The sequence below is a fragment of the Zingiber officinale genome, chromosome 11B (assembly GCF_018446385.1).
Source record: "Zingiber officinale cultivar Zhangliang chromosome 11B, Zo_v1.1, whole genome shotgun sequence".
Lineage (NCBI taxonomy): Eukaryota > Viridiplantae > Streptophyta > Magnoliopsida > Zingiberales > Zingiberaceae > Zingiber > Zingiber officinale.
The window spans coordinates 30,903,182-30,914,630 of NC_056007.1; the positions used below are offsets into that span (position 1 = coordinate 30,903,182).

The 11,449-nt window shown below is 42.7% G+C and overlaps 1 long non-coding RNA gene across 1 annotated transcript; it reads left to right on the top strand.

Annotated features, from left to right (window-relative positions):
* The first annotated feature begins 9,276 nt into the window (after window positions 1-9,276).
* Window positions 9,277-10,504, top strand: LOC122033561. Its single transcript, XR_006126582.1, has 4 exons — window positions 9,277-9,637; window positions 9,730-9,824; window positions 9,922-10,109; window positions 10,458-10,504. It is a non-coding gene; the product is annotated as an uncharacterized LOC122033561 (long non-coding RNA).
* Window positions 10,505-11,449: the final 945 nt, after the last annotated feature.

Sequence of the window (11,449 nt, forward strand, 5' to 3'; positions counted from 1 at the left end):
GCCCAACAAGGTCACTAGGAAGGTATCTAGGGAAGTTATCCCTAGTGAGTACCTAGAGCATCCAAGGAGCACCAATAGGGTTTGGGTTCCTAGGAGCATCTTCTCTACCCCATAAATGGGTTAGAGAGTGTCAACTCCAATTAGAAGGGTAGTTAACCCAACTTTGAGGAAATTGACACTCAAGGAGCATTTTCAAGGTTTTTGTTAACCTTTGAAAATGAAATGGAACTATTATTTACTCCTTGAAAGAGTAAAATGTGCCTAGTGGTGAAAAGTTGATTTTAATCTTAAAAGGCACATATTGGGAAATTCATAAGAGCTACCAAGTTGGGATTTTGGTATGTTCTTAGGAAATTTAAGGCAATCCGGGCCTTAACTTTAAAGTGCTACTCTTGTGGAAAAATGAAATATGCCAACATTTGAGGAATATGCTTAATTTCAATTGGCATAAATTAATCAAGGGAATTAGAAATGCCAATTTAGGTTTTGGCGTTTTCTTGACGCACTTAAGGGCAATCTAGGTTTAAGTTGTAAGTTTAGCTAAGGTTTTAAGGATACTTAGATAGCTAATCTAGGTATATTTTTGTTTATGCTAAACCTTGCCATGATTGTTTGCTCATAATATGCCATGACATCATATTTTATCTTATTTGTATTTTGCATTCATGACTTATCATGAAAAATACAAAAATACCATGTCATGCCATACATACATCATGTAGTTATAGAAATCTTTCTTTTGAAAGCTATTTTATTTTGATGTATGCCATAACATTATCATGCATTAAGTTTAATTCCTTGTAATTAAGGACAAAAGGCGTTTAACAACACTTATTAACAAGTGACATCCTAGGTGGGTGTCTAATATCTCCAAAATGCCTAGATAGATATGCATGATCCCTAGATTAGGGCAAAACCAAAATCTACATCTCACAAAGACCTCTAAGATGACTTGTATGTATTTTAGTGCACATTAGATACAAGTGAGATGTTAGGATGATGAACAAAACTCAAGATGTTGATTTAGTGCATTCTTTTGAGTTTTAGTTTCATCAAAACACATAGATATGTGTTTTCCCATCATTGGGAAAGCTAATGTACAAGTCATGTGCATTAGGCCCAAGGAACATGATGGGATATTGGTTTTGAAAATGTTTTTAAAATGTTTTTGGAAAACCTTGGTGAAGGCTATCTTTTGATAGTAATCACCATTGAATAGTTAGACACAAACTTGAAGAAAACACTAAAGTTTTTGCAAGTTTTCAAGTTTGTGTCAATCTTTGAAAATATGAAGTATTTTCATAGAAAACTATTTTTCCTTGATAATATATGCCCTAAACAATGTCTACACGAAATTTCATAATTCTTGGATTTTTGTAGAATTTTCTAGGGGTTTCTGAAGTTGACTGAAATGGAATTTCAGCAACTATCAGAGCTCCGATCGATCCATGGATCGGAGTCTGAATCGATCCATGGATCGATTCGGCGACTCACAGAAGCTTGTGGATCGATCGACCGATCGATTGAATCGATCAGTGGATCGATTCAGAGAGGTTCAATCGATTGGAACCCAACTCCAATCGATCCAAGTTGCTGATTTTGGCTGGGAAAGCCTGATTTCAGCACTTTGAACCTATTTTAGTCTAGGTAACCTTTCCAAACCCTTAAAATACATTTGTATACATAAAAAGGGTGTTTTTGTGTTGAAAACAAGGATGGAATGGTAAAGGAAGGCTAAGTTGAAGTTTAGGTTGAGGTTTGTTTCAAACTTTGAACATTTGAACCTCAAAACTTCTAAATTTGGGTTTCCTAAAGGTTTAGGATTTCCAAGTCATTGTTGGTGCAATGACAGAAGTTACCACCATGTCTTTAGGGGGAGGGACTCTTTAAAGGCATGAAAATTATTTTTCATGAACCTTGGAAGGTGGTTAACCTTCTGTTGTGAACTTGCTCAAGGTTGAGCATTTAAACTTGAAATGGGGATAAATGGGGAGTGGATATCCTCATCATTTCAAGTGGCAACTCAAGTGGTTGAAAATGCTCAAGGTTGGGTATTTGTCAACATTGAGGGAGAAGTTAAGGATAATGAAGGGTATGGGACCTTCAATATTGAGTTGATCACATGAGTGAAATTGTGATCACGATGAGCAACTCTTCAGGGGGAGAGTCTTCAACAAATGGAGTTGTTGAAGTGTGCCCAAAATTGAAGCATAGGTTGATGTGTGTCCAAAAACGGGTTGATGTTTTTTTGTAGGGGGTTGATGTGTGCCAATAGGGGGAGAATGAAAGGAAGTAAGTTAGGTTTTCATTACCTAGAGGGAGTTTGCCCTCTTAGGGGGAGAATGGAAAGCTTAATTTATGGGTTCATTACCTAGTGGCATGAACAAGGAGGCTATAGGATTAGCCTAACTTACATGTGGGATTGTAAGTGTTTTTGTGGTATTGTCAAACATCAAAAAGGGGGAGATTGTTGGTGCAATATCCCTCAGGTCAAGGGTGACCTGGTTAACCAAGCTGAGTCTTGGTTAGGGTTTAGATGTTTGACAATAAGATATTGATTGAAGAAGAGTCAAGTAGGTCAAGGTTGACTGGATACTTGATCGGGAAGTCCTAACCGAATGTTAGGCGAAGGAAGTCCTAGTGAGTGAAGCTAGGCGAAGGAAAGTGAGTGAAGCGGTGAAAGTCCTAGTGAGTGAAGCTAGGCGGGAAAGTCTGAGTGAAGCGGTGAAAGTCCTAGTGAGTGAAGCTAGGCGTAAGGAAATCCTCGTGAGTGAAGCCGGTGAAAGTCCTAGTGAGTGAAGCTAGGCGGATGGAAAACCCTAGTGAGTGAAGCTAGGTGAAAGTCCCGTGAGTGAAGCTAGGCAAGGAAGGAAATCCAGATGGATCAAGGATGATCGGACATCCGGTGTTGGAAGTCCAAGTAGGTCAAAGGATTGACCGGATACTTGGCAAGGAAGGAAATCCGGATGGGTCAAGGTTGACCGACATCTAGTGGAAGTCCAAGTAGGTCAATGGAGTGACCGGATACTTGGCACGACGAGTAAAAGTCCAAGTGGGTCAAAGGATTGACCGGACACTTGGTGGGGAGTCCTAGCAGGTCAAGGGAGTGACCAGATGCGAGGCATGATGTACCAACAGTCAAGGTTGACCGGATGTTGGTGAGGAGGTTTGGGACTTGGTTTTGGGCAAAATCCAGCGCTGGATCGATCCGTCGATCGAGCTGGATCGATCGTGGATCGATCCGCATTCTTCCCAATCAGAAGCTCGATCGATCCGGATCGATTCGAGGTCCCGATCGATCACCGATCGATCGACGATGCCGCTGAGCGATAGCGCCGGATCGATCCGTGGATCGATCCAGCGCTTTCGAGCAAGGCGCTCTGGATCGATCCGTGATCGATCCAGCCTCCCGATCGATTCGAACATTCGAATCGATCGGATCCGACCGCTGTCGCGGGTTAAAGCCGGAGCGCGGTCTTCGGCAGAACTTTAACGACAACTTCTCAGATTCTCGCCAGCTCCTCCACAGCACTCACAAAGCTCAGATCGCCAGTTCTTGAAGGATCTTGGAAGCTCTCCAAGTCAAGAGGCGGATCAAAGCCAAGAAGAGAAGCTAGGGTTAGGGTTTGTACTCATTGTAAAGCTTGTAAGCTTCTATTTCTTGTACTCCTTCCCTTTCTTCTTGTATTGAGTCTTGTAGGGCTTCTCCGCCCTTGGTAGTTACCACAAAGGAGGTTTTATTTAGTGGAGGGTGTGTGCGTTGGTGTGGATCCTTGGATTAGTCACCTCTTGTGAGGTGGATACCAAGTAAAATCCTAGTGTTAGCGTTTTATGTTTGTTTCCGTATTTTCCGCTGCACATCCAAGAAGAAACAAGCAACGCCAAGCAACGAAGCGCACCAAGCGAACGCGACGAGCTATTCACCCCCCCCCCCCCCTCTAGCTACTTTTGGTCCTAACAATAATATGAGCTGAAAATATGCATGCTTATGTTATGATATGTGGTTAAATTATGCATGCTTTGATGATATGATATGAGCTGAAAATATGCATGCTTATGTTATGATATGTGGGTTAATTATGCATGCTTTGATGCTATGTTTAGTGCTTAAAATATGCATGCTTTTATAATATGCTATGTGGTTAAATTATGCATGCTTTGATGATATGATATGAGCTGAAAATATGCATGCTTATGTTATGATATGTGGTTAAATTATGCATGCTTTGATGCTATGGTTAGTGCTTAAAATATGCATGCTTTTATGATATGCTATGTGGTTAAATTATGCATGCTTGATGATATGCTTTATGCTTAAGATATGCATGTTTTTATGATCTATGCCTAAGGGATGCATATTGTTATGATATGATGTATGCCTAAGTGATGGATATTGTTATGATATGATGTATGCCTAAGTGATGCATATTTCTATGGTATGATGTATGCCTAAGTGATGCATACCTTTATGACATGATGTATGCCTAAGTGATGCATACCTTTATGATATGATGTATGCCTAAGTGATGCATACTTTTATGACATGATGTATGCCTAAGTGATGCATACTTTTATGATATGATGTGTGCCTAAGTGATGCATGCTTTTATGATGTATGATATGTATAAGTATGACATGTACTTTACTTTATATGGCTTGTACCAAGGGTGGGCTCCATTCGCGCCCCGGGGTCGATGGAATAAGACTCAGGCCTCGTTAGGGATGGGCTCCTAAGTGCCCCTAGGTCGATGGAGTAAGACTCTGGCCTAGTATGTTTGCCTTGTGGGGTTCAAGACTTGCTACCTTGGACCTACATAGGTTGCGCGCAATATGTAAGTGGTACATAGCCGGGATCCCCTTTAAGTTGAGATTATGTTCAAATATATATGTAAGAAGAAATGGTTTTAAAGATCATGAGACATACACATGTTTTTCGAATACATGTTTTTCAAATCATATTGCATATACCTTATGACGATTTATGATATGCTATGGTTGGATATGATTATGTTATGTTCCATGATATGTCCATGTGTATGATATGCCATGACTCCTTATGACGATATGCCATGATTAGATACGATTATGTTATGCTTCATGCTATGCTTTACGCTATGATATGTCATGACTAGTTATGATTCCTTCATGTTGCATGATATGCTTAAAAGAGTATGTTACATTATGTCATGACTAGTTGATATGACGCCATGTTGAGACATTATTTGATTATACTATGATTTTCGGTTTTAGTGAGTAGGAAAGGAACTTACTGAGCCATGAGTGCTCACAGCTTAATGTCCTTGTACCACAGATAAAGGAAAAAGCTGGATGAGCTAGAGGAGCAGCAGGAGAGGCAAGGAGATGTGTGTGGCAGTGGCTAGGCAACAAAATAAGAACCTGCTTTTAAAACCTTTAAAGAAATACGCTTTGGTATCATGAATTGTAGTACCGTATGTGTGACTTGATGTTATGTTTCTACTAATTTTGATATCATGTTATTGAGGCCATGATAGTGTAGTTCGGATTTGATGAAAAAGAAAATAAAAGAAAAGTTTTTATTAAACTAAGAAAATTATTTTAAGTCTTCCGCTGTTTTAAAAAGAAAATTTGTACATAGAGTATCGTAGCCCCGTCCCTTAGGGATAGCAGGGAGGGCGGGCGTTACAATTGCCTAGTCGTCGGACACACGGGCTGACAGTATCTCTACCATCTGGCGAGGTACTAAGTATTAGTCTGGAAGTCAAAGGATGTCCTTTAGACTTCAATGGTCAGACTATTATGGTGGATCTGCAGGTATTAGAGATGGTGGAATTTGATATTATATTAGGCTTGGATTGGTTGGCCATGAACCATGCCACAGTCGATAGCGGAGCTAGAGTAGTCACTTTCGGACCTCTCGGTCTACCATCTTGGGTATTCTTTGGAACCAGAAGTGATGGGATAGCAGTCATATCAACAATGCAAGTGAAGAGATTGTTGGCACAGGGTTGTCAGGGATATTTGCTGTCCATGGTTAAAGCTGGTTCAGATGCATTACCACAGCTCTCAGATGTTGCTATCGTCCGAGAATTTCCAGATGTGTTCCCTGACGAACTCCCCAGTTTGCCTCCTAAAAGGCAAGTCGAGCTTACGATTGAGTTGGTTCCGGGAACCACACCGGTATCCAAGACCCCCTATCGCATGGCACCAAAGGAGTTAGAGGAGCTGAAGACTCAGTTGCAGGAGCTGTTGGACAGAGGATTTATCCGTCCCAATGTTTCTCCGTGGGGAGCACCAGTACTCTTCGTTAAGAAGAAAGACAGATCACTGAGATTATGTATTGATTACCGACAGCTGAATGCGGTCACTGTCAAGAACAAGTATCCATTGTCACGTATAGAGGATTTATTTGATCAGCTGAAGGATACCTGTGTATATTCAAAGATTGATTTGCACTCAGGTTATCATCAACTCAGGGTTGGAGATGCAGATATTCCGAAGACAGCATTTCGCACTCGTTATGGTCATTACGAGTTCTTGGTAATGCCATTTGGGCTTACCAATGCCCCAGCAGTGTTCATGGATCTGATGAACAGAGTATTCCTCGAGTACTTGGATCAGTTCGTTATTGTGTTTATCGATGATATTCTGATATATTCCCGATCTGAGGAGGAACACAGGCGACATCTTCGCATAGTTTTAGAGACGCTACGGCGAGAACACCTCTATGCGAAGTTTAGTAAATGCGCCTTTTGGCTACCTTCGGTGGGATTTCTTGGACACATTGTCTCCAGCAGAGGAATATCTGTAGATCCACAGAAGACTGAGGCCATCACTAGTTGGGGCAGCCGAAGATAGTACAGGAGATTCGTAGCTTCTTGGGATTAGCTGGGTATTATCGGAGATTTGTTGAGGGCTTTTCCAGCATAGCCTTGCCATTGACACAATTGACCCGGAAGGGAGAGAAGTTTAGCTGGACAGAATCTTGTGAGCAAAGCTTCCAGGAGCTCAAGCGGAGGCTTGTTACTGCACCAGTGTTAGTACTTCCCTCTGGCGTGGATGGATTTGTACTTTTCACGGATGCATCATATCAGGGATTGGGTGCCGTACTTATGCAGCGCAATCGTGTGGTGTCATATGCCTCACCTCAGCTGAAAGATCATGAGAGGAACTATTCAGTCCATGATTTGGAGTTGGCAGCTATCATCTTCGCATTGAAGATTTGGCGACATCATTTATATGGGATCACCTTTGAGATTTATACAGATCATAAAAGTCTCAAATATCTGTTTACCCAGAAGGAACTGAATTTGCGACAGAGAAGATGGATGGTATTCTTTAAAGACTATGACTGCACAATTAACTATCACCCGGGGAAAGCCAACGTGGTGGCTGATGCTTTGAGCAGAAAATCCCGTGGAATTTTGGCATGCCACCGAGTGATGGTTACAGAGTTGATGCAGAGCTTCCCTGAGTTGGGGTTGATGGAGCAAGCACAGACAGAGCGAGGCTTGCTAGTCACCATGGTTGCTCAGTCACCTATAGTGGAGCGTATCAAAGAGGCTCAGGCTACGGATCAGCATCTGCAGTGTTTACGTAGCAAAGTTACCTCAGGATAGCAGACAGAGTTTACCTGTGATGATAGTGGAATTCTGTATTTCCGTGGCAGATTATGCGTCCCTGAGTCACATCCTGTTCAGGAGGACTTATTACGGGAAGCACATCGATCTAGATTTGTGATTCATCCAGGAGATACTCGCATGTACAAGGATCTGAAACGATCATACTGGTGGAATGGTATGAAGAAGGATATTGCGGCATTTGTGGCGCAGTGTTTAGTTTGTCAGCAGATTAAGGCAGAGCATCAAAGACCAGCTGGGTTACTGCAGAAGATAGAAATACCGGAATGGAAATGTGAGCATATCACGATGGGCTTTGTGGTAGGACTACCCCGGACCCGGAAGGGTCATGATGCGATTTGGGTAATCGTTGATCGGTTAACCAAATCTGCACACTTCTTACCGATCCGTCAGACGGATTCGTTGGATCGATTGGCAGAGTTATACTGTAGAGAGATCACCAGATTGCATGGTATACCTCTGAGTATTATATCAGATAGAGATCCACGATTTACCTCTCCATTTTGGCGGAGTCTCCAGCAGGCCATGGGTACGGAACTCCATTTTAGTACTGCATTTCACCCTCAGACGGATGGGCAGTCGGAGCGTACCATCCAGACATTGGAGGATCTATTGAGATCTTGTGTTATGGACTTCGGTGGTAGCTGGGAGGATCATTTGCACTTGGTGGAGTTTGCATACAATAACAGTTACCACTCAGCGATTCAGATGGCACCATTCGAGGCATTATATGGTAGAGCATGTAGATCTCCTACTTTATGGGACGAGGTTGGAGAATCGTCAGTCTTGGAGCCCCAGCGTATTCAACGAGATGCAGAGTTGGTTGGCACCATCAGACGCAGAATGTCAGAGGCCCAGGACCGACAAAAAAGTTATGCAGATCGGAGACGGAGACCTTTGGAGTTTTCTGTGGACGATCATGTGTTCCTGCGAGTGTCTCCTACCAAGGGAGTGAGGAGGTTTGGATTAAAAGGGAAGTTAGCTCCTCGTTACATCGGACCCTTTCAGATACTTGAGAGGATCGGTGAGGTAGCATATCGACTGGCGCTGCCACCTTCACTTGCTGGGGTGCATGATGTATTTCACGTAACTATGTTGAGGAAATAAGTGCCACACCCTACGCATATTTTGACAGATGTCTCGATCACCCTTCAGCCAGATGTAACATATGAGGAGGTTCCAGTGTGGATATTGGATCGTAAGGAACGCCTGCTGCGGAATAAGACCACCCGACTGGTCAAGGTTGGATGGGAGCATCATTCCGATGATGAGGCAACTTGGGAGCCGGAGGATGAGATCCGAGCGCGGTACCCGCGGTTGTTTGATGAAGGTATGTAAGTTATTTTATTTAATGTTTGACTTCGCATGTCGTTTGTCGTTTGTCGTTTATTGCATTTATGTTGTAAATTTGGGGACCAAATTCTTATTAGAGGGGGAGAATGTGAGATACGACAAAATAAAATAACCTATAATGATTTAGGGAAATTTTAGACATTTTTCTGGATTTATTTAGAGGACTTATGACAATGTTTAAAGGGATAATGGAAATCACCATTTGAGAGGTTTATTAGGGAGTTAATTAGATGGAGTAATTAAACCCTACCAATATAAACAAGAAGCTACGGTAACTCGAGCCCTAAACGCCGCCTCCCTGCCTTTTTCCTCTGATATCGCCGAACTCACGCCCCTTCACCCGATCTCGTCGACCTAGCGCCGCGACGATCTCTGCACCCGAGCTCACGGCGACGTTTAGCCGTTGCTCGCCGGAGCCTCTTTCCCCTTTGTCTACAACTCCTCCTCCCCTCTACAGATCGCTGTTTCACACAAGGTATTCTAGGTTGGGTGAGGAGGTTTGGGCTTCGGCGTCGCTGGAGATTGGATCGACGAGTCCCGGGTCATTTTTGGTGGAGAGGGTACACTCCAGACGGAGGTCTCGCTTTCCCGAACTCTAGAACTGAGCTGAGTTCGTTGGAGTTCTCTTCGTCAACGGTAGAGGTTCCCGGCATCAAGGTGTTGAGGTATGGATTGTCTCGATTAGGGATTTATTGTTCTGGATCTGCTAATTGAGGTCAATAGGGGAATTGGGGTAACGTGAGCTGTTTCGTAGCAGTGCCTCTCGGTGCAGGACTCGGGTAGAACCTCCAGAAGCATACCTCGCCGGAGGGGCATCTTCAGCAGTGGGATTTTCCGGGCGTGAGTCACTGGGTAAGTCACCTTTAGCTTCGATTATAAGCCTGAAGTTTAAAGTGTTAGATTTCAGTAGGGAGTTTGTATTGATTGAAGTGATTATGTATAGTTGCAGCTCCGTGGTAGCTCAGGTTGTGAATCTTGGCATGTGTTTCAGTGGTTGACGTACTGATTAGAGGAGTTTCTAATGTTCTAGCTTGGTAGAGGTTGTGGTTGTGGATTTACGGCAGCGGGCAGCACCAGTGAGCTATTGCTGGAGATTACACCTCCCGACAGTGGGTTGACAGTGGGAGTTTTCATAAGGTATGTTGATTCTGTTTGAAATTGGAAGTGTGGAAATAATTGAGAAGGTTGTTTGATTGATACTCAGAAGATTGAGCTATAGATTTGTTTTAGGATGCATTATTCAGTGGATGTTTATTTGTATCAAGGGAACAAATTGGTGATTTGGTAATGCTAATAGTATTAATGTTTTGCTGGGAAATTTTGGTGATCGGAAGGCATAAATTAGGGTTTTGGATTGTTTGGGAGTAGATCCGTGTGGCTTTATTTGGTTAATAAATGGAACTCGGATTAAAGTAGCTTGTCTTGTACAGTAGTATAGTTAATCAGTTGCATATGTATTTAGCTAAAATTGATACGTTGACACAGGACTTTGATCGGGACGAGCGGCGTGACGAGATTGGCGTTGGATTCAGCCTACACTTAGAGGCGGGTACTTTAGAGGCGGGTACTTTTTACTTGTTTCTTTAGTTATTGTTCTTGGTGCATGAGTAGCTCAGATAAAGTAGAGTTTATCTTGACTCTACTCATTTTATTCTTGTGCTTGATACTTTATCCACTCAATCTTCGAGATGCTCACTTTCGTATCTATACAGTCTCCCGTTATTATTTTTGATAACTAGCAGATACTATATGCCATGTTTACCTGTTTGACTACTATTTATTTATGCTTAGTATTGAGCATGCGGATTCATGTAGCATACCTGATTTTTGTATATATGATGACTGTTGCATTATTCACATCATGTCATGCATGCATCGCCGATGACCTTGGCTTCCTTGTGGTTGAGACGGTCATTGGCCAAAGCCGCACGCTCGGCCACTCATGGGTAGTGGCAGCTGGAGCGTGCCGCTTGTCCTGTCGCGCTACACTCGGTCACTCATGGGTAGTGGCGGCTGGAGTTGAGCCGCAGGGACCCTATTGCTATGTAGCTATATAGCTACTATGCGAACTGTCCACTCGGTCACTCGAGAGTAGTGGCGGCTGTAGTGTTGTACAGTTGTCATTGATCCGGCCTCTCGATCATACAGGGGTCGTGGTGCAGAGAGGTGGGCGGGGTGACCATCCGTGCATACGTTGGTTCTATTATACTTGTTTCTGCTGTTATATGTTTACTTATGCTATATTCTGATACTACATATTTGTTATGTATGCTTGGACACTGTTTTTTTTTACAGTATACCTTACATGTGATCTGGGTGATTATGAGTAGTACTCTAGCAGTTTATTTTATCTCAGACCTTACACTGTTAGCCTAGGATATGGTTTCAGGTATGGATATATGCTTTGTTTACCCAGTAGTATCTGCTACTTATCTTTCCGAGACTGTATCCTTTTGTATTCCTGTTCATTATGATAC